The sequence below is a fragment of the Tenrec ecaudatus genome, chromosome 1, assembly GCF_050624435.1.
Source record: "Tenrec ecaudatus isolate mTenEca1 chromosome 1, mTenEca1.hap1, whole genome shotgun sequence".
In the NCBI taxonomy this organism is placed as follows: domain Eukaryota; kingdom Metazoa; phylum Chordata; class Mammalia; order Afrosoricida; family Tenrecidae; genus Tenrec; species Tenrec ecaudatus.
In genome coordinates, this window is record NC_134530.1 from 121,523,474 (window position 1) to 121,542,266 (window position 18,793).

Here is an 18,793-nt window from a genome sequence, read left to right on the forward strand (position 1 = left end):
GCGGGCGGCCGGGGCCGCAGCAAAATCCACAGCAGGGGCAGCTAGCAAAGTGGCTGCAGCCTCTTCCTCCTCCTCCTCCGCCGCCGCCGCCGCCGCCGGCCCCCGCCCAGTCCCCTCCTCCTCCACCCGCCAACTTAGTCAGCGGTTCGCGCCGCCGCGCCCCCATTGGCCGGCGGAACGCGCCGCGTCACAATGGAGCCGGTCGGAGGCGGCGAGCCGGGCAGCGCCGGGGCTTCCCGCTGAGCCCGCAGCGGCCGCCAGCCGGGCAAGTGCGGGCGCGGGGGCCGCCGCCCGGGCGCCCGAGCGGCGCGGGGCACACGCGGCGGGCAGCGCCGGCGGCCGGGCCCGGAGGGGCGCAGGTAGGTCGCAGCGTGACAACCCCCCCCCCCCGCCCCGGCTCCCGGAGGAGGAGCCGAGCCGCCCCGAGGGGCGGAGGGGCAGCTCCGGGCACGGGCACGCAGCAGGTGGGGTTGGCTGAGCAGGTGCGGTTACCTGTGGGCACCGCGCCCGCGGGCAGGTGCCCGGCGGGCGAGATGCCCCGCGGCTGGGCTGCCCCCTTGTCTCCGACAAGGAGGGAGTGGTCCCCCCCGAGAGGACCTCTCCTGGGTGCGAGGGTCATTTGGGGCGAGCGGCGTGGGTGGCGGCGGCGAGGCGGTCCCCGCGTCGCCCTCGCGGAGGAGGCGCTGCGCCTGAAGGTGAGTCCCCAGGGCGGGAGCGGGTGGTTGGGGGGAGGCAGGTGCTCTGGCCGCCCGGACTGGAGGTTCGCCCTTCCCAGGTGAGCGGGACCCACCGAGGGCGACTGCGTTTGCTCGTGCCCGCGTGTGTGTCCCTAACCCTGGAGCTGTTGGCTGGCAACCCTGTTTCTCCTTGGATACTCCTTATTTGCCTGCAAGTTGAGGGAGGTGTTGGACATGAATCTGATTGCAGGAGGAGAGGTCACCGGATGCACCTTTAAAGCGAGGAGCTGGAGTTCCTCCGCCCGGCTGCGGAGGAGCAGGTGCGGAGCCGTCAGAAGGGAGGGGCTCGGTGTGGGCGCCGACTCCGTGTCCTCCACTGACTCTCCGAAGTCCATAGGTTGCCTTGAGTCCGAGGACGTTGGTGGACGTCTTTTCTTTGTGGTCGGAAAGAAAAAGATTCCTTCCAACCCCCACCTCCCTTCCCCCACCCCCAATAAAGGACGAGCCAACTTAAATGAGAAACAAACGAAAAACTATGCACGCACATTTCACCTCGCCCCAAACTCCAGAAATACTCTGAAAGAAAGACCTCAGTGTGAAGATTTCAACGACACATCAGTAACCAACTTAGTTTGTTCGCCACTTTCTAAGGGAAGATGAAATGAATGTGCTTGTTCACGTGGCTCCATCTTCTAAACCTAAGTGTAGGGTGGACTTTCTCAGAAGTGAGCCGGCAGTGTCGTTATTTTAACCATTCCGTTACCTGGGATGTGTTCAGATACCACCTCCTGAGAACCCCAAATGTCCTGTGGATTATTGGTGTTGAGGAGATTCTCCTTTGCCCTGGCTTCCTAGTCAGCATCTTTACTCTTGACGAGGATGTAAAATGACAGCTAATCCTCCAGCTAATTGGGCCTGTGTGAGTTAAGAATATTTAAGCCCTAACCCGTCTGGCATGCCTCTCAGCTAAAATAGAAGGCTTTTAGTTCAGGTGGTGAAGCGGGCAAAGCCGTCATTTAGTATCCGTTATATGTCCTGGAGTCCTCCTTATAGGTATGGCTGCAAAATATATTTTTATTATAGGAGAAAAAAAGTCTACACGTTACAATTAGGTTGACTGTTTTTTGAAACTAGTTCTCTTTTTCTGCAGTTGGAAAGGTGTTCCGACATGTCCAGCCTGGTGTGAATATTTTTACATTTTAAGCAATTTTCATTTGACTAGTTGAGATTCGCCTTTGAAAGATTCCTTCTTGCTTCTCACGGTTGCAAGATTGCTAGTTCCATCTTCAGGGGCCCCAGAATGAAACTGCCAACATTAATTACAGTGAATGAAATGTGGAAGAGATCATCCTTTGAGTTTCCTTATATTAATCTCTGCGATTGTTTTCATAAGACACTTCCCCTTCTTCTGTGCTATGAGACTGGGGACAAACAAACAAACACAAACCCTACTCCACTGCTATGGAGCTAATTCTAAATCCAAGGCGCGTACTGATCTATATAGCGTTGCTGGGGCTTTGTAAATCCTTGTGGGAGCGGACAAACTCGTCTTTCACCCCAAAAGATGGTTTTGAATTGTTGCCATCCTGGCAGTTAGCAGGTCAACACCAGGGCTCCCCGTTTGATCGGCACCGACCTGAAATTCATCTCTTTTTTTGCCCCACCCCCAAAGTTGAAGGGGAGGAAAATAGTTTAATATTAAGAGGAGTTTTGCTTTAGCCCTAAATTACTTTTAACTTATACTCAAGTTGTTTTATTTTTATGCTCAATCCTTTTTAATAGTTTTTTTTCTTGATTTGCTACTATCCATGCCAAAAAAGGTAGCCTGCTTTATGCAATGCATGGTTTCCATTTAGTTTTACACAAGTTAATGTCTTCAGTTGATGTTTATTTCTCTTAGCCAGCCTCCTTCCAGCATACGTGGATCCTCTCATGAGCGAAGACTTTCTGGCTCTGTCATGTCACCCCACACTGGTGCAATGGTTGGCGTTACCTTTTGTATAGAATGCACCTCGGTGCCATCTTGATGCAGGGGACTAGAAGCTTTGGCCAAAAAAATTTAGGCATGTGACCACTGACATGGAACTTGGGAGCCCCAATTATAGTGAAGAATTTATTGAGTCAATTGTAAAAGACATTGCAATTTGTGTCCTGCTCGCTGTCACAATGCTGCCCTATCTGGCTACTGCCTACTTTGTTTTTTCCCCCTTTATCTTCACAACTTTTGTACGTGCCTTTAGTGTGACTGATTTCTCTGGGCTTTGTAGCAATGTCCGTGGCAGCCACAATAATCTATTTTTCTTAAAAGTAGGCCCAATTCCAGTTAACTGAATCTTACTCCTAAGTTCTTATCCGCACTGTTCCCCTAGAAGCTGAACAAAGGGCAATAATAAACTCCCTGCTCTGTGGCTTCTTTGCATTTAGGGTTCCAGTGCATTTTCAGCACAATTTAAATTTACTTCTCTCATGCTGCTGTGAACCCATGTGAAGGAAATGAATAAAAATGAGTTGTCAGAGCTTTGGCCTTGACCTTTATCCTCGCTTTGATATGGGTCACGTGATTCGGCATGTCCCTTTCCAGGCTGTTGATTTTTGAACTTTACTGCCTGCTTCAGTTTCTGAGTCCCTTGTAATCCTTAGGTCTTGTCTGTCTCATTTTGTGTTCAATCTCCAGGGCTCCATTCTGCAATGTCTACCCTTCGGCCAACAGCATCTTTCACAGAAGCTGTCAGCTGCATAGCTTCTAATTCGCTTTCATTTCCAGCTCCAGGCACGTGGCCGAGCTACTCCTCCTCACCTCTCGATGGATACAGAATTCTTGATTGCTGAGTAGTGTATTTCCTTTGATTCTTTCTCAGGTGTGCAGATGTGAAAGACTTTGAAACTACCTTCTTTTCTTCTGAGAAGACCTTTCTTTTCAGCATTTAAAACATACACCCTCCACCCCACTCTATCCCAAATTACAACACACATTCTTTGGGATGTTCCTTAAGAGGATGGACCTTCCAGACCAATGAGCCTGGGTTGAGGGGATAAGTTACCAGGTTCTTTAAGGTTAGTTGCCAGTTACAGAGACTCCAGACAGTGGTTTAAACAAGATGGTGTTTGTTTGTCTCTCACATGAAATTTTAAAAATGGTTGGTAGGGAGACAATCCGGGCCTGTTAGGATGGTTCTAGCCTTTCTGAGACCTTCGTGAGCACCCCCTGTTGTTCCCGCATACATGGATGAGGCCCTCATCTTCAGGGTCCAAGATGGAATGTCAGGGATCCCACCTGAGTTTCAAGTCTCGTGAGGGAGTAAAAAGAAGAGAGGGTTAATGGAGAGGCAAGAGCCTATGGTCTCTCAAGGAGGTGTCCTGGAAGCTATTATACACTTGCTCTTATATCTTACCAACCTTCTGTAGTTACAGAAGAGACTAGGGAATTTTTTTTTAAACTCCAGATAGCTTTGTACTCAGCCCCAAAGTGGGGGGTTCCCATCCTGAAGGAGGAAGAGGTAGAAATGAACACTGGAGTAGTCAGACATCCCAGTTATTTTATTTTAAACTTCCTTCTTGTCTGTCCTAATGTCTATCTCCTATCTATTCCATGGGATGCTGACGATATGAAGAAATAGTGCATGGTGGAGCATCTGATGCAGTAGCTGGTATAGAATAAGCCGTGAGTTCATGCTACTTTGTACTTCGCCTTTTTCCCTTTTGGTGAATTGTCTGGTTTCTGTGCTACTACCTCCCCGGTCTCCGTGACCACGTGGACACTTGCCTGGACGAGCTCTTGTACCTTTCTCACGGTCAGGAAAGGGGATGCTGGAGTGGCAAAGAGGAACGCGTCATCGCTCCACGTCTGCATTTCTTCCTCAGCTTAAAAATGTGGCTTACCTGGAAAGTGTGACTCTTGCGATCCAATGCGCCCACTCCTCCTAGGTTCCATTGACCAGGTGAAAATTGGTGTTAAGCGAAAATGGAGGTTGTTTGTCTGCCTATTTTCAGATTTTTCATTCATCTCATTTTTTAATTAGAAAAACAATTGTAGGAGTCATAACAGCTCAGAGTTCCCAAGGCGCTCACCACTGTGATGAGTTGTCCAGTGATGGCTTGCTCCCCTGCGGAGAAGGAGGCTTGGAGGAGACGGTGTTACGTGAAGTCCGTCTGTGTGACCGGAGGGCCCTTCACCTTCTTCCCGTCCTGGGTCAGAGCTTCCATTCCAGCCGGAGCCACCTTCAGGGCTCCCCACCCACCTCTGCTAGCCCTGCATTCCTGTTAGGAATCCTGCTCCACCCTCAGAACCGCAAACTGAGGCTCTGACCTTCTTGCTAGGGAACTGGGAGCCTGGCTGAGCCCCTAGCCCAACAGAGACAGAGGCTTGAGACCCAGAGAATATACTTTAGAATATCATGAGATGGGCATGCTTTTCTTCTAAACACACTCACTGTGCCTCTTTCTTTGCTCCCTTCCCGCCCCGTAGACTAAGTGGGTGCTGGGGAAGGAGAAGAGTTGTCCATTGGTGTGGTGCTGCCTGCACATCCGAGGCCGTGGCCACAGGGGCTGGCCGGTCCTGTGCGCTGGTTGGACACAGTGCTCTTGCTATCAGGAGGGAGCACAGGGCACAGGGCAGCCAGCCCAGCTTCCTGGAGGCTACCCGGAATTCCACCCTTCTTGAAGCTGCGCGGCGATTGCTCCATGCTCACCATCTTCGTTATGTGACGAATAGTCTGATGGTCCATTTTTTATTCTTGAGGTACATGTGAAATGTTACACAGTGAGCCTCGCCTGGGTCTGTATAAGAAGCTGGCTCTGTCACTTACAAGGTATGCAACCTTAGTTAGGCTCCCTCAGCCTCAGTTTCCTCATCTGTAAATGAAGTAATACCTGGGTATGAGGATTAAATGGAATCTTGTATATAAAGTTCCCATATATATAAAATGCTATACCTGATAAAGGGATAGGCTTTCTTGCTTTTTAATTTGGCTGAATCTGAATTTTTTTCAGTTGGGCTGAATCTGAATTTTTTTCTAAGCGTTTTATTGGCACATAATTTACATATCATGCAATTCAATAGTTCAATCATTCCATCATATCAAAGAGAATTATACAATCATCCCATATCAGTTTTAGAGCTTCCCCACCCCCACGCCCGTTAATTCACCTTTAAAATGAGCTGTGCCATCACATTCCCTTCTAGGCTCCCTTCCCTTCCCACCTGCATTTTTTACTCCCCAAATCCCCTTTTCCTCCCTGTCATCCACCCTGGATTATTCTTTTTAAAGCATCACATCTATCTCTCTTTTTCAAATCACTATCAAGTGAACACCACTATGCATATCAGAATGAGCTCTGTTACAGTGCCAAACTGTGGAGAATTGACTCTAAAATCAGTTTCTAACTTAAATAGCAGCAAAATATTATTTTATTGCATTTGATCAAAAGCAGAATAGATTAGTCTGAGGATTTTCCTTGCTCAGGCTTGAACTGAATGTTTGTGTATTTTGTTTATTTATCAACTCACAAGTTGAAAGAACATTTCCACCATTGGGAATCATATCCGATAGTAATAAGTGTGTATTTCAGCTATGTACTAAGTACTGACTGTGTGCCAGATAGGCGCCTGGGGTAGTGGGCTTTGTGTTGGGCTGCAAGATCAGGAGTTCAAAGCCAGCAGTCACTCCGAGGGAGTGAGACAAGAATTTCTACTCCAGGAAAGAGTTAAAGTCTTAGAAACCCACAGGGGCAGTTCTACCCTGTCCTATAGGGTCACTCTGAGTCAGAGTCGACTTGGTGGCAGTGGGTTTGGTTTGGGAATTTTGATGTGGCAGATGCTGTACTAGGCCCTTGGGGTGCACTGGTAAGCAAAAGTACATATGGCCTCCGTCCTCCTCGATGGTGTAGGCTGGTGGGAGAGATGGGAATCATCACTGAGCAAAGGTGGAATTGCAGCAAGGAGAGTTTTTAGAAGGGGGGGGCATGTGCAAAGGCGTGCTGGTAGATGCTGTGAGAGTTTCAGAACAATAAAGGCAGGCAGTGTGGGTGAAGTGAAAGGGAGGAGGGATATGGTTTGAAGTGAACTCAGCCATGTAGGCAGAGACCAAAAAGTACTCCAGGTTTCTAAGCCCTCTCCAGAGGAGGCATTTCATAATGCTTGGGGGCAGTCTTCCCAGGAAACATCTATAACTTCTCAGTGGAGTAGTCTAAAAAGGCCTAACTATTTCAGAAATAATGTGTTTTTTTACAGTTTATTTGTGTTGTCTGGAATATATATACATACAGATACATTTATATGTATATATATATATATACACACACACACAGATACATACATATGTACATCTATATCTCCAAAGTAGATTGGAGTAAGAACGCTGGTTGTAAAGTGAGTTTCTTTCCTGAGAGGAACAGAGGACTGATCTACATGACCCTTATCAAGGTGGAATTGGAGACCATTTGGCAGGAGAATATCAAGGAATTGGTCAGGCAGACAATCAGAGCCAGTTGACATCAAGTTGATTGTGACTCAGGGCGATCCCATGTGTGTCACAGTAGAACGGTGCTCCGTGGAGATTTCAACAGCTGGCTTTTCAGAAGTAGCTCACCCAGCCCTTCAGCCATGGTTCCTCTGGGTAGACTCCAACCTTCCACATTTAGGTCAGCAGCCAAGTGCATCTCCTGGAGACGCTGACAGAAGAATAACACTCACTGTTATCGAGTCAATTCCAACTCGTAGCGACCCTGTAGGACCGGGTAGACCTGCCCCTGGGAGTTTCCAAGCCTGTATCTCTTGGCGGGAGCAGGAAGCCCCATCTCTCTCCTCTGGAGAGGCTGCTGGTTGCCAGCTGCTGAGCTTGTGGTTAGTTCAGTGAGTAACCCCTACACCCCCAGGAATCCATGACACGCAGAGACAGCCCGTAAGGCGGCAGTGGACACTGAAGCCAGAATAGGTGGCCTGCACAGTATGTTGTTCTAGAGGACTGGTTGGCCTGCTACCCGGAGATGGCTTCTCTCTCAGTGACTGTGAGGCTCACAGGACATCCAGTGGGTAGCCTCACCACCTAGCCCCTCCATAATTTCAGGTCTGCTAGGCCAGAAGGGCACCGTTTCTCCTGGCTTTTTCCAGCCGAGCTAATGGGAGGGCCCATCAGAAAGTGTGCCCTCTCTTAATCTCTGCCTCGGGGAGGGCAAGGGGGGGGGGTGCTCTGCTCCCACGGAGCATGATATGGCATGACAGTCCTTGGGGACAGAGCCATCAGCCATTGGTCTGCAGGTTTTTTCTTGCTCTGAGTGGATACATCTAAGGTGAATTCTGCTTCATCTCTCTAGGCAAAATTAGATGAGTTTATTCCTGGCACCATTTCAATGGGCAGTCCTCGACCGAGCACTGACTTGTCTTCCGAAAGTGGGATGAGTCATCATGCAGTTTCTCCAAGGCAGTATGCCAGTGGTCAGGTTCACAGGCTACCTTGAGCGTGTGTGCTGCACCACCCCTGTGCTGAAGCGCCAGACCGTGTTCATTTTCACCAGTTATCCTTGTAACTTGGACTTCCTCTCGTTTGCCACTTGCCCCTCAGTATTTGGGATACCTCCCTCATTGACACACCAATCTGGGCCCCTACTCAGAGACTTCCCCCGGACTGTGCTTTGGACTGGAGGCCTGGTGGTATAGTGGGTTAGACTGCTGATTGCAAGGCAAGCAGTTCGCGGCCACCCTCTGAGAGCGAGGAGGCTTTCTACTCCCATAAAGATTTAGAAACCCATAGGGACAGTTCTCTGCCCTGTCAGGTGGCAGGGAGCTTAGTTTTGATTTGGTTCTCTCTACCTGGAATGCCTTAGGCATTTTCCCGACTATTTCTCATCAACGAAGAGGCAACTCAAACATAACCTCCGAGATCCCTTCTCTGAACACCTTCACCAAGGTGCCCGCTATCCCCTAGCCCTCTCCCCAGCACACCCTTTCCTGTTGCCTTAGTTGATGGTGTGCATTGCTTGGTTCTCTTCTGCCTGCCTCACCAGAATGAAGTGCTGGGAGCGAGGAGCTTGTCTTCTTTGTGTACCTTCTCCTAAGCCTGGTATGACTCAGAGCAAGCCTGGAGGACAGGAGAGAACCGCTCCTGTGGGTTTCCAACACTATACATCTTTATGGGAATGGAAAGCCTTCTCTTCTCCCGGTGCAGCTGGTGGGTTCAAACTGCTGACCTTGGAGTTAACAGCCCAATTCACTATGCCCACACGTAATTCACTATGCCACCAGGGTTCCGAATGGACTCCATAGCGCAGTACGTTTGGTTTGGAAGGCTCATATGCAATATACTTCCCCCAAACAACGACTCGTGATATTGGATAAATGATTTACTTACTAAAACAATTGACGAGTGAAAGAGGCGTCCGGGCTCCTCTGTAAACGTAAGGGCTTAAACAGCCTATCACGTTAACTGATGGGGATGAAAAAATGAAGAATCCACCTCTGTTGAGTCAATCCCAACTCATCAGGACCCTGTAGGACAGAGTAGAACGGCCCCCTCTGGTTTCCACGGTTGCATGTGATGGGAGGGGAATTCTACTTTATTTTAAACTCTCGAGTTATATGCCAGAAATGCCCTAACGGTGGATCCCAAATCTGGGCATCACGTTCCATCCGCCTTCTGTGTCCTCCTGCCGTGCTCAAAGCAAAAGAAATGGGAGCTTTTAACTCCCAAAGGATTTACTGTGGTCATAAAAGTCATTTCGCTTTCTTACCCTGTGAGTATTTCATAGGTGTTTCTGTAGCCTGGCTTTCTGTAAATACCTGTAATGCATAGGTATTTCAAAGCGGACGTATGTTTCCAAGTTGACAAATGGAGCTTTTTACACCTCCAGGCAAGGGCCTCATGGACAGATTTCTGAGAAGTAGAATGTTGGCCTTTTCTTTGTAATGCAGGGAATGGATGGACGTGAAAAGGGAAGAGGGCAAATAACTGACACGAACCAATAGCGTGTGGAAACACCTGGCCGGGGAGTTGTTTCGGGCTCGTGTGACCACATGTATGCCAGAGGAGGACTGTGTTCCACAGAGCCTTCACTGGCTGCGTTTTTTCAGGGGGAGTGAGGTGCCTCTGGGTGGATTCAAACCTCCAACCTCTAGATCAGCAGCAGAGTATATGAGGCATTTGTACCCCATACTTTTAGGCACCGGTTAGTTGACCACCTGGGGATAATCAACAGCATCCTCCCCACTCACTCCCTTTTGGAAAAGGCCTTCGGAGAACACTGGTGTTTGGATGCTTTTTCAAAACCCTGTCAGTCAAATTAACCATCAACTTTAAGGGTCGAGGCCTCTAGTGGGTAACTTAAGGTTTGTCCCTTGGCAGCAGGAATATTTTATAGGATAACAAAAGCATCGTTAGACCCCGTCACTTCTTGAAATACCCCCGGTGAAAATCAGCCCCTGGCGAAGGACGCTGTCCTTGCTTCAGTAGAGGGCCGGTGGCAAAGGACCCGCTCTGTGAGCTGAAGGGGCACCTTGGCGACCATCGTGGACTCCAGCCCAGCAATGAAACGTGACGGAGGAGGGGGCCCGGGCTGTGCTTTGGTCTGTTGTCCATGGGTTCACTGTGCATTTGAACGGGACTCCGGGGCTCCTACCACCCATCCTCTCTGGCAGCACCATTGGGATGTGGAATTAATGTGCCCCTTCTAGCCACTTTCCCTTTAGTGATGTGCAGTAAATCCATCACATGCCTGTGCTTCTGGTCCATTTTGGAGGGAGGTCTCTGTTATGTCAGTGCCAGGATTAAATTCTGAGTTGCCCACCTTACGACAGGTCGGGAACCGTGTCACTGCCCTTTTTGTCCCTGTGGGTATATCTGCTGCTGCTGCAAGACGAAAGCCACACAGTTGCCTCGGAAGCAGGAACAGAGCGAACTCGCAGGGCCCTGAAGAAGAAGAGCCGCATCTGGCATCATCTGGCTACACAGGGAGCAGAGCTCGAACGCCCACAACCCCCCGGCGGAGGGCAGCCGTCCTTCCATGCCAGCCTCCCTCCCTCTAGGCTGGCACCACCCGCTGGCCCCAGGCCTCTGCCCTTCTGCGGGGTCAGGGCATTTGCTGCAGTGGCCACACAGACCTCACTGGCAGGCAATTCTCACAACTAATGGGGATTTATCAGGGGAATTAACAGCTGACCACCAGTCAGGGCCATAAAACACTAAGGATACAGTCTTTGGTCCACAAGAGCACCTCCCCTCGGCCAGCAGCCCTGAGGATTCTCTCTGGTGCTCAGCCTCTCCATCACAGGCTCTGCCGCATAGCCTCGTCTGCTCAGTGCACCCGCTGCTCCGCCTTGTCTCACAGTCTGCCCACCTCTGCCTCTGGCCTGGATGTGGCCTGGCATCTACTGCCTCTGCCTGTTCCTTCAGCTAGGATTTGCCAACGGGCTTCAGTGGTGGTGCTCCTTTCTTCTTGGTAGTTCAGGAGCTTCTCTGTCCCTGCTTCTGAGATGCCTCATTTCTTAGACCCACTAATCCTTGCTTTTAGTGTTTCACCCGCCTTCATGCATGGGCCCAGCCAGTCCTTTGGCGGGAGCTACAAAGACAAGGATAAGAGGTATTCCCAGTCATTTTACTTCCCCGTAACATCCTTCGTTACACAGACTAAAGGCCAGAGCAGACCATTGACTGACGGCCCATTGGTCACTTGTGACTGTCTTCTAAGCCTTGGGTGGGCCCTCCTTGTTCCTGGATGCTCCGACCTGTGTGAAAAAGCCAGTTGAACTGTTTCTCGGTCTCATGAACTCTTCCTAGGGCATAGAGCAGGTGTCTCTCGAAACACCCTTTGGAAACACCCAGCACGTCACGCGCCACCATAAACCTACTAAAATATTTGATATCCACATTTGTTCCCTTTCTCTCGTTATCAATGGGGCAGATATGATTGGAGTAATATATGTAAGTACAGGCCATTGTGTACCTAGACAATGGACAAGAGTTGTTCCATTATTCAAATGTGGAAATAGTTCATAGGTGATAAATGAGTTGTCTGAGCAAACCCCACGCTTTAATTGGAGATTTAGCACTCTAATCCCGACAAAGTGACTTTTCCTTTACAACAATGCCTGCTTGGCTTCTTTTCGGGGTTACATTGCTTTATAAAAGGTCTAAGGATCCGAAAATGTGCTATGGCTTGCTTTGTACAGTGTCCAGTGTACAGCAGGCTTGCAAACTAAAAAGAAAAACAATACATTTGCACTTTTGTTCTGATGTGCTTAATTTATAGATTTTAAAAAATCTTACATTTAACACCTCTTGCATTTTAAGCACTTTGTATATGCATGTGCCTGAGATTGCTCCAGGCACTAATCCTGCACTAAATAAATCTTGCAATAAAAAAAGATACCCTCACGAGGAAATGGGGAACTTCAAAAGATTCATGGGGAAAAGTCCATGATCTTCCCATTCCACTTTCTCCACGAACTTTTTGGAACCCCCTCATTTGTCCTAGAAGTGGAAAGAGGGACAATAAATGACGTAACTACTTTGACAAAAAATAAAGCATGGTTTATTTTTAAAATAAAGCAAGGGCTAAAAAGTGATTCTGTGAGGGATTTGGATAGAGTGATTGAGTGGCCTGACCAGGGTGTAAGCTTTGTGAAGCCATGAATATACACTCACCTGAGTACCAAGTTCAAGGCCTTGAGTTTATTTGGGTACATTGATTCCAATCGTTTACAGTTGTGTGGAGAAACCTTTGAAAATATCTATTGGTTTTTAACTTTTTTATGCTATAGATATCTTTGCATCTCTTCCAGAGTCAACCCAGATTTACATGAAACATTTTAATATGCTTTGGAATCATCCTTAGATCCCTTAGGTCTTGTCAAATCCCAAGTACACAGAGAAATAACAAAAATTAGTGTAGCCGAGTATGTTTATTGTTGAGTAGATGTTTATGGTGAATTGAGGATCATCACCCTGAAGGTCGCAGGAAACAGGAAGAAGGGATGGTGGAGACAGGTGGCATTTTACAGTGTAGTCCTCCGAAGGTCATTGTTATTATCCAAAAGAGCCCATGCCCAAGAAAGCAGTCTCCTCTGAGATGTTTACTAGCTATTGTTTGACTTGAAGGTGACTTTAGGAAAACAATTTCTGGAAAGATCAAAGTTCAAGTGGAAGTCTAACGGCAGATGGCCTAAAGAAGTTTCCCCAAGTTCACAGACCAAGAAATCTAGATTCTAAGAGAATTAAAATGGTTTTTCAATCCATCACCCTCCTCCTCCACCCCAGTTCAAGTTCAATTTTTTAAAAAAAACTGATAGGACACCAAAAGTGAGAGTAAAGTAAAAATGCACACGGCTGAGTCAAGGACCTAAGAGTCTCACAAAGCGGTTCATTGCTTTTTCCTACAGGTCTTTTAAGTTTCCAAGGCCACAGTCTCTAAAAGCTATGATCAGTGATTTTGCCCTTTGAAAACTAAAAATGAAATCTGCTGTCGTCCATAAAGTGTTCTTACTTCTTATGATATGCGCACCATTATTACTTACATAGGACAAAATCTCATTACTTTATGGGGCTGGTGTGGCTTCCGACCCTAGTTCCTGCCCGATAGCAAGTGACATCCCAAGGATGCCAAGTGTCCTTGAAAAATATGATCTCAGAGAATTCTGACTGGAATCGGGGGAGGGAGAAGACAGAAAGAAATGGAGATCTTAGAGTAGAAAGATTTCTCTTTGCTTACAAATGTGGATCCTGCACATTTTTCTTGAAAATAGAAAGTCATCCTGTTAAAGAATTAGTAGGAAGTGCCAGTGCCTTTAAAGGTCACTGGGTTGGGATGAGCATGGTTTCAACAAGGGACAGTGGCTCCCTCGAGGGGAACGGCAGTCCTCCCTCTGCACCACTGCTCCACCCAGTGATTTCCTCTAGGGAGATTCCGGCAGAGCAGGACTTGGAGGATGAACTTGCCGCGTTCAGGAGAATCTCCAGTGCACACTTTCTGAAGAGATGCCTCAACTTTTAGTGCTACACAACTCGCGATTTTAAGAAGTAGCACTTTGAAGCGAGTACGTCACATGCAGAATGGGACGTTTAAGGCTTCGTTTTATAGCTTCAAATTTTCTGAATGAAACCCATCTGACTTTTAAACCTCATAAGCATCTCCAACTCTGTTTCCAGTGGATCTTGATTTGTATTGAATTTTAACTGGCCTTAGTCAGAATTGACTCTATGGCAATGAGTTTGGTTTTTCGGTTTCTTTCTCTTAAAGATAAAGAAACTCCCGATTTTCAGTTATAATTGCTCCTTCCTGCACTGACAACTTGGATGGAAGATATTCTAGCCGTTTCCTTCCTATCCTCGCTCCACCTCAAATTTTTGGGGTATTTCCAGCTGACTTTTTCATGTGTGTGCCCTGTTACTATGGTGATGGGCACCATAGAAATAGAGAACAAAGCACAAGGAATAAGCATCTCCTACATAATTTACCATGCTAAAAAGGGATCTAAACTTTTCAGGCATGGCTTGGTTTTCTATCGGTGATAGACCTGGCCCAGCCCAATGTGGAGGGGTTGACTATGACACAGACTAATTGGAGCCCTAGCACTCCCTCTGTCTTCTCTCTACTTTATCAGTCCTTCCTCTTCCTCGGTAGTCATGGCAATGAAAGAAGACCATGTGGAGAAAAACTGGGGCCCTAGAAATAGCCAACTCATTGCTAAGGACCAGTACTTGCCTATTACATGGGATGCGACCTTGCTTTCATTTTAAGGTTTGTTGAGTGCTATCAGGTTTCTAACTCATAGCGACCCCATGTATTACAGACTAGGGTTTTCCTGAAATCTTTATGTAAGTAGATTGCCAGGCCTTTTCTCCTATGGTGGCTGGCTGGGTGAGCTCATTCCACTGGCCTATGTTTATACCACAGTCATTAATCCTATGGCGTAATTTGCTATCTGTGGCAGTTAGACGTCCACTTGCATTTGTGTGAATATGTAAGAGTCCATCCTACTAATCAGGTCTCAGCCTAATGTGTCTCCTTTGAGGATGTGGCCTTTTTAAAGGATCTGTCCCTTCCTCTCCTTGCCCCTTCCCTATTGCTTGCTGGCATTCCAAGCCTGCCCCCTCCATGTGGGTCACCCACCCTGAGGGCTATCAGGGGCCTGCCATGTTTCCACCGACCTTGGATCCACAGGATTATTACACTCCTGGCCTGTGACCCCCCACCTCCCCGTGCTGCCTGCTTCACTTGCTGCATCATCGACCTGCAGCTATGTGAGTGTGAAGAGGGCCCAGGCTAGAATCAGAACTATGGACTTGAGCTCGACTGGGCTGGGATGCCTTCTTGATATAAAATTACTTGTTCATGTAAAGTGTTCTCTTATACATGAATGGATGTCACTCGTCTTATTTCTATAGACAAGCCAGCCTCGTACAGTATCCTTAACAATAGAGGTTAGCTTCCTCCCCGTCCGTAGTGCCTACATTAGACTTAAAAAAATTAAAGTCTACCTCGATTGCTTAGTTGCTTTTGATCTGCCCCCCCCCCGCCCTGTCTTTTAAGTAAGTGCTTTGAATTACTAAACTAAAAGACCCACTGGCATCCATTTGATTCTGACTCATAGTCAGACCCCCTGCCCCCTAATCCGTTCTGCTTCTGGTTACCCTGACCCTATACAGGGCTTCCCAGGCTGTGCATTTCACAGGTGCCTCTTTCTCGAGAGGAGCAACTGGTGGGTGTGGAACACCAACATTACAGTTCACTTATCTTATGCCTGTTTTAGAGTTATATGAAATGTTCTCTAGAGCAGTGGTTCTCAATATTCCTAATGCAGAAGCCCTTTCATACAGTTCCTCATGCTGTGATAGCTCCGACCATAAAATTGTTTTTGTTGCTTCTTCATCACTGTCATTTTGCTACTGTTATGAATCGTCATGTAAACATCTGATATGCAGGATATATTTTTATTATTACAAATTGAACATAAAGCATATGTTCATAAAGCATGTTTTGTGATGAATCACAAAAACAATATGTAATTTTATATTGTGAAATATTTATTTCTAATAACATGTGGACAGACCCGCCTGGAGACAGACAGAGGTCGGTTCCTACGACCACCGGAAATATGTGTTTCCGATGGTCTTAGGTGACCCCTGTGAAAGGGTCTTTGTACCTCCAAAGGGGTTGAACCCCACAGGTTGAGAACCACTGCCTATATAGTAGAGAAATTAGATCGAGAAGATTCCCAGAGGCAGTCTTTAAAGCTTCTAAATGCATGTTTATGCTTTCAAATATTACATCTTCTTGTACCAGCAATATCTTACTTGGAGACTCTTTTAATCAATTACCCAACCTTTAAAAAAGAAATACCCCAATTACACATTTCACCTAAATAACTGAACTGTATTTTAAATTTTTGCCAGGCTCCCCTATGTTTCTGCTTGAGTGATAGGTAGTTTAAAATGACTTAGGGCAGTATTTTAGGCTATTGCTGTAGGAAATGAAGGACATCACCCAAGTTAAATACTGCCCATGTGCATGGCGCGTGTAGCATGAAAACCCAACCTTCTCCTTCACTGTACCTGATGAACTCATATTTTGCTGAACTTCGAATCTGCTGTGATGGCCCCAACACTGTTGTGAAAGTATGCTTGGAATCAACATCACACCTTATGAACTTTTAATATGTCTACCCAGCCCATCCCTTCCCACCAAAGCCATTCCTTGTAAATGCTTCCCCCACCCTCCACCCCCACCTTGCGACCTGAAGGAAACGCACGAACTGGAGTAGGAGTTGGAACACTCTGTACTGATTTTGGCATGGCCTTTGCCTGCGGGCTGGCGTAGTGATGCATTCTTAACCCCACAATCAGCACAGAGAGGAGCCAGGTTGCTAACTGAAAGATTGCTGGTTCAAGCCCACCAGACGCTTGTGGGAGGAAACTCATTGCCATGGAGTCAGTGCTGACTCATAGGGACCCCCAGGGATTGCGAAGACTGTAACTGTTGACGGGAGTAGAAAGCCCAGCCTTTTTCCCTCTGAGCTGCTGGTGGTTTTGAACTGCTGACCATCTGGATCAAAGCCTAACATGTAACCACTACACCACCATGGCTCCATTGTGAGAGAACAAACCTGTAATCTCCACTCCAGTAAAGATCACAGCCAAAAGCCACCCTAGGGGCAGTTCTCTATCCTACAGGATCGCTTTGAGTTGTAGTCTGTCCCACAGCCCAAACAACACTGTGCACAGCTCCAGTGGCAGAAACCCAGGAGTGGCAGTAAAGGGTTGACAGCTGACTAGGCGACATTAGGTTTGTTTTGAGAAGTAGCTGGTAATGGTATGCTTGATGCATTAGAGAGGAGAGCGAGAGTACTGGGAGACCAAGGAGGGCATTGGGGGAGAATGGAAGAGCTTTGAGGAGTCTGTAGTATTCCCGGGGCCATAGTGGGCTATGTATGCATTGAGCTGCTACCCACAAGGTCAGCAGCTCCAATCCACCTTTGCTCCCAGGGAGGAAGAGAACGCTGTCTACTCCTGTCAGGTGTAAAGTCTCAGAAAACTGCAGGGGGGCAGTTCTACCCTGTCCTGTAAGGCCTCTTTGAGTCAGAATCCACTCGATGGCAGTGAGTTTGGTTTGGTTTGACAGTGAGTTTGGTTTGAGTCAGAATCCACTCGATGGCAGTGAGTCAGAATTCACTCGATGGCAGTGAGTTTGGTTAAATAGCCCTGTTTGCTTTCTCCACAGGGATCCTTGGGATCCAAGTCAGACTATGCTAACTGAACATTTTACCGTGACGGCTCACTTTTCAGTAGTTTTCTTTCAGAGAAGAAACGGATTATATCCTTCCCCAGGGATTTATTGAATCTCCCAAATTCTCCAATTTCAGGTTACCAGTGAATGTTACTAGTGCTCCACACCAAAACCTAAGTCAGTGCCACGGGGCAGATTGTGACTCGCAGCAGCTCTGTGGGACAGGGTAGAACTGCACCGAGGTGGTGACTCTACAGGGAGAGAAAGCCCCTATCTTTGTCCCACAAGAACCATAGCTACTAAACACGAATGGCTTCCGTCTGGAGATGAGTAAACATTGGGAGAAGCAGTACGTGCTCTACATGCAGAGCAATGCCTCTGTCACCGCACAGTCTACTGGAGCTGAGCAGATAGCTACCCCGTGCAAGATGGCACTTGGTCTTCCCAAAGGCTTGAAGGCGGGACACAGTGGGTCCGTTCCCTGGCCTGGGAGAGCAGAGCTTGCGGTCCTGAGTAGTTTGTCCCTTCATGGATGGGTGTCTGCTAGTGCCTCGCCCAGCCAGAGATAGCTTCCATCACTTTTGATGTAAGTCATCAATGTGAAGGAAGAAATGAGGCCGACTGGATTCATGTGTGTTTTCACCAGTTAAGCTGGCACTCGCCCAGTCTTTTTAAGTTGTTTAAAGCTAAGTCAGGTCACAGACAAGGGTGCCACCTCTTCAGTCTTCTCTATTGCGTGGTTCAGGCCGCCAACTTCATAGACTCTTAAACACAGAGGGATCCCTAGCTCAAGAATCAGATTTTCAAGATGATAATAGCGAATGCTCTCTTAATCTTGGGAGCAAAGATGGCTCTAGGGGAGAAGTCTTACCTTCCAACCCTGGGTTCAATTTCCAGCTAACTCTCCTCGTGCACAACCACACCCATCTGTCAGCGGAGGCTTCGGGTGGCTATGGTGCTGAACAGGTTTCAGTGGAGCTTCCAGACCAAGAAGAAAGACCTAGCAGTCTACCTCCGATAATTGACCCACGAAAGAAAATCCTGTGAGTCACAGTTGTCCTAGCCCCAACCAACCACCACAGGGCTGGGTCAATGCTCGAGAGTGTTTTGTGCATGTGGTGAGACTTATCCTACAAAGATTTGAACTGGTGGCAGCTAACAACAATGACTTCCGACATTGCCAAGACTATCATTTGAATTTGCTGTTTTAAGATTAAAATATGATGTGTAACTTTTCCTAAGCTGGACTAAAATTTAGGAGCATTTGTAGTTGGAACATACACCCACGGTGAAGCCTGTGTGAACCACACAGATGGACCTGGAAAAAGTGTTCTCTTGGCTTTTTGGCTGTTTTCTTGCTCTTGATTCAATATCTACCATTTAGGCAAACTATGCTAGAGCAAACT

General features: G+C 47.6%; 1 protein-coding gene across 1 annotated transcript in view; it reads left to right on the plus strand.

The window, feature by feature from the left end:
* The first annotated feature begins 205 nt into the window (after positions 1-205).
* LRRC8B (leucine rich repeat containing 8 VRAC subunit B) overlaps positions 206-18,793 on the plus strand; it is a 73,781-nt gene continuing 55,193 nt past the window's right edge. The window contains exon 1 of the mRNA XM_075558182.1: positions 206-359. The gene's annotated coding sequence lies outside the window, so the exon portion shown is untranslated. The remainder of the gene's footprint in view (positions 360-18,793) is intronic.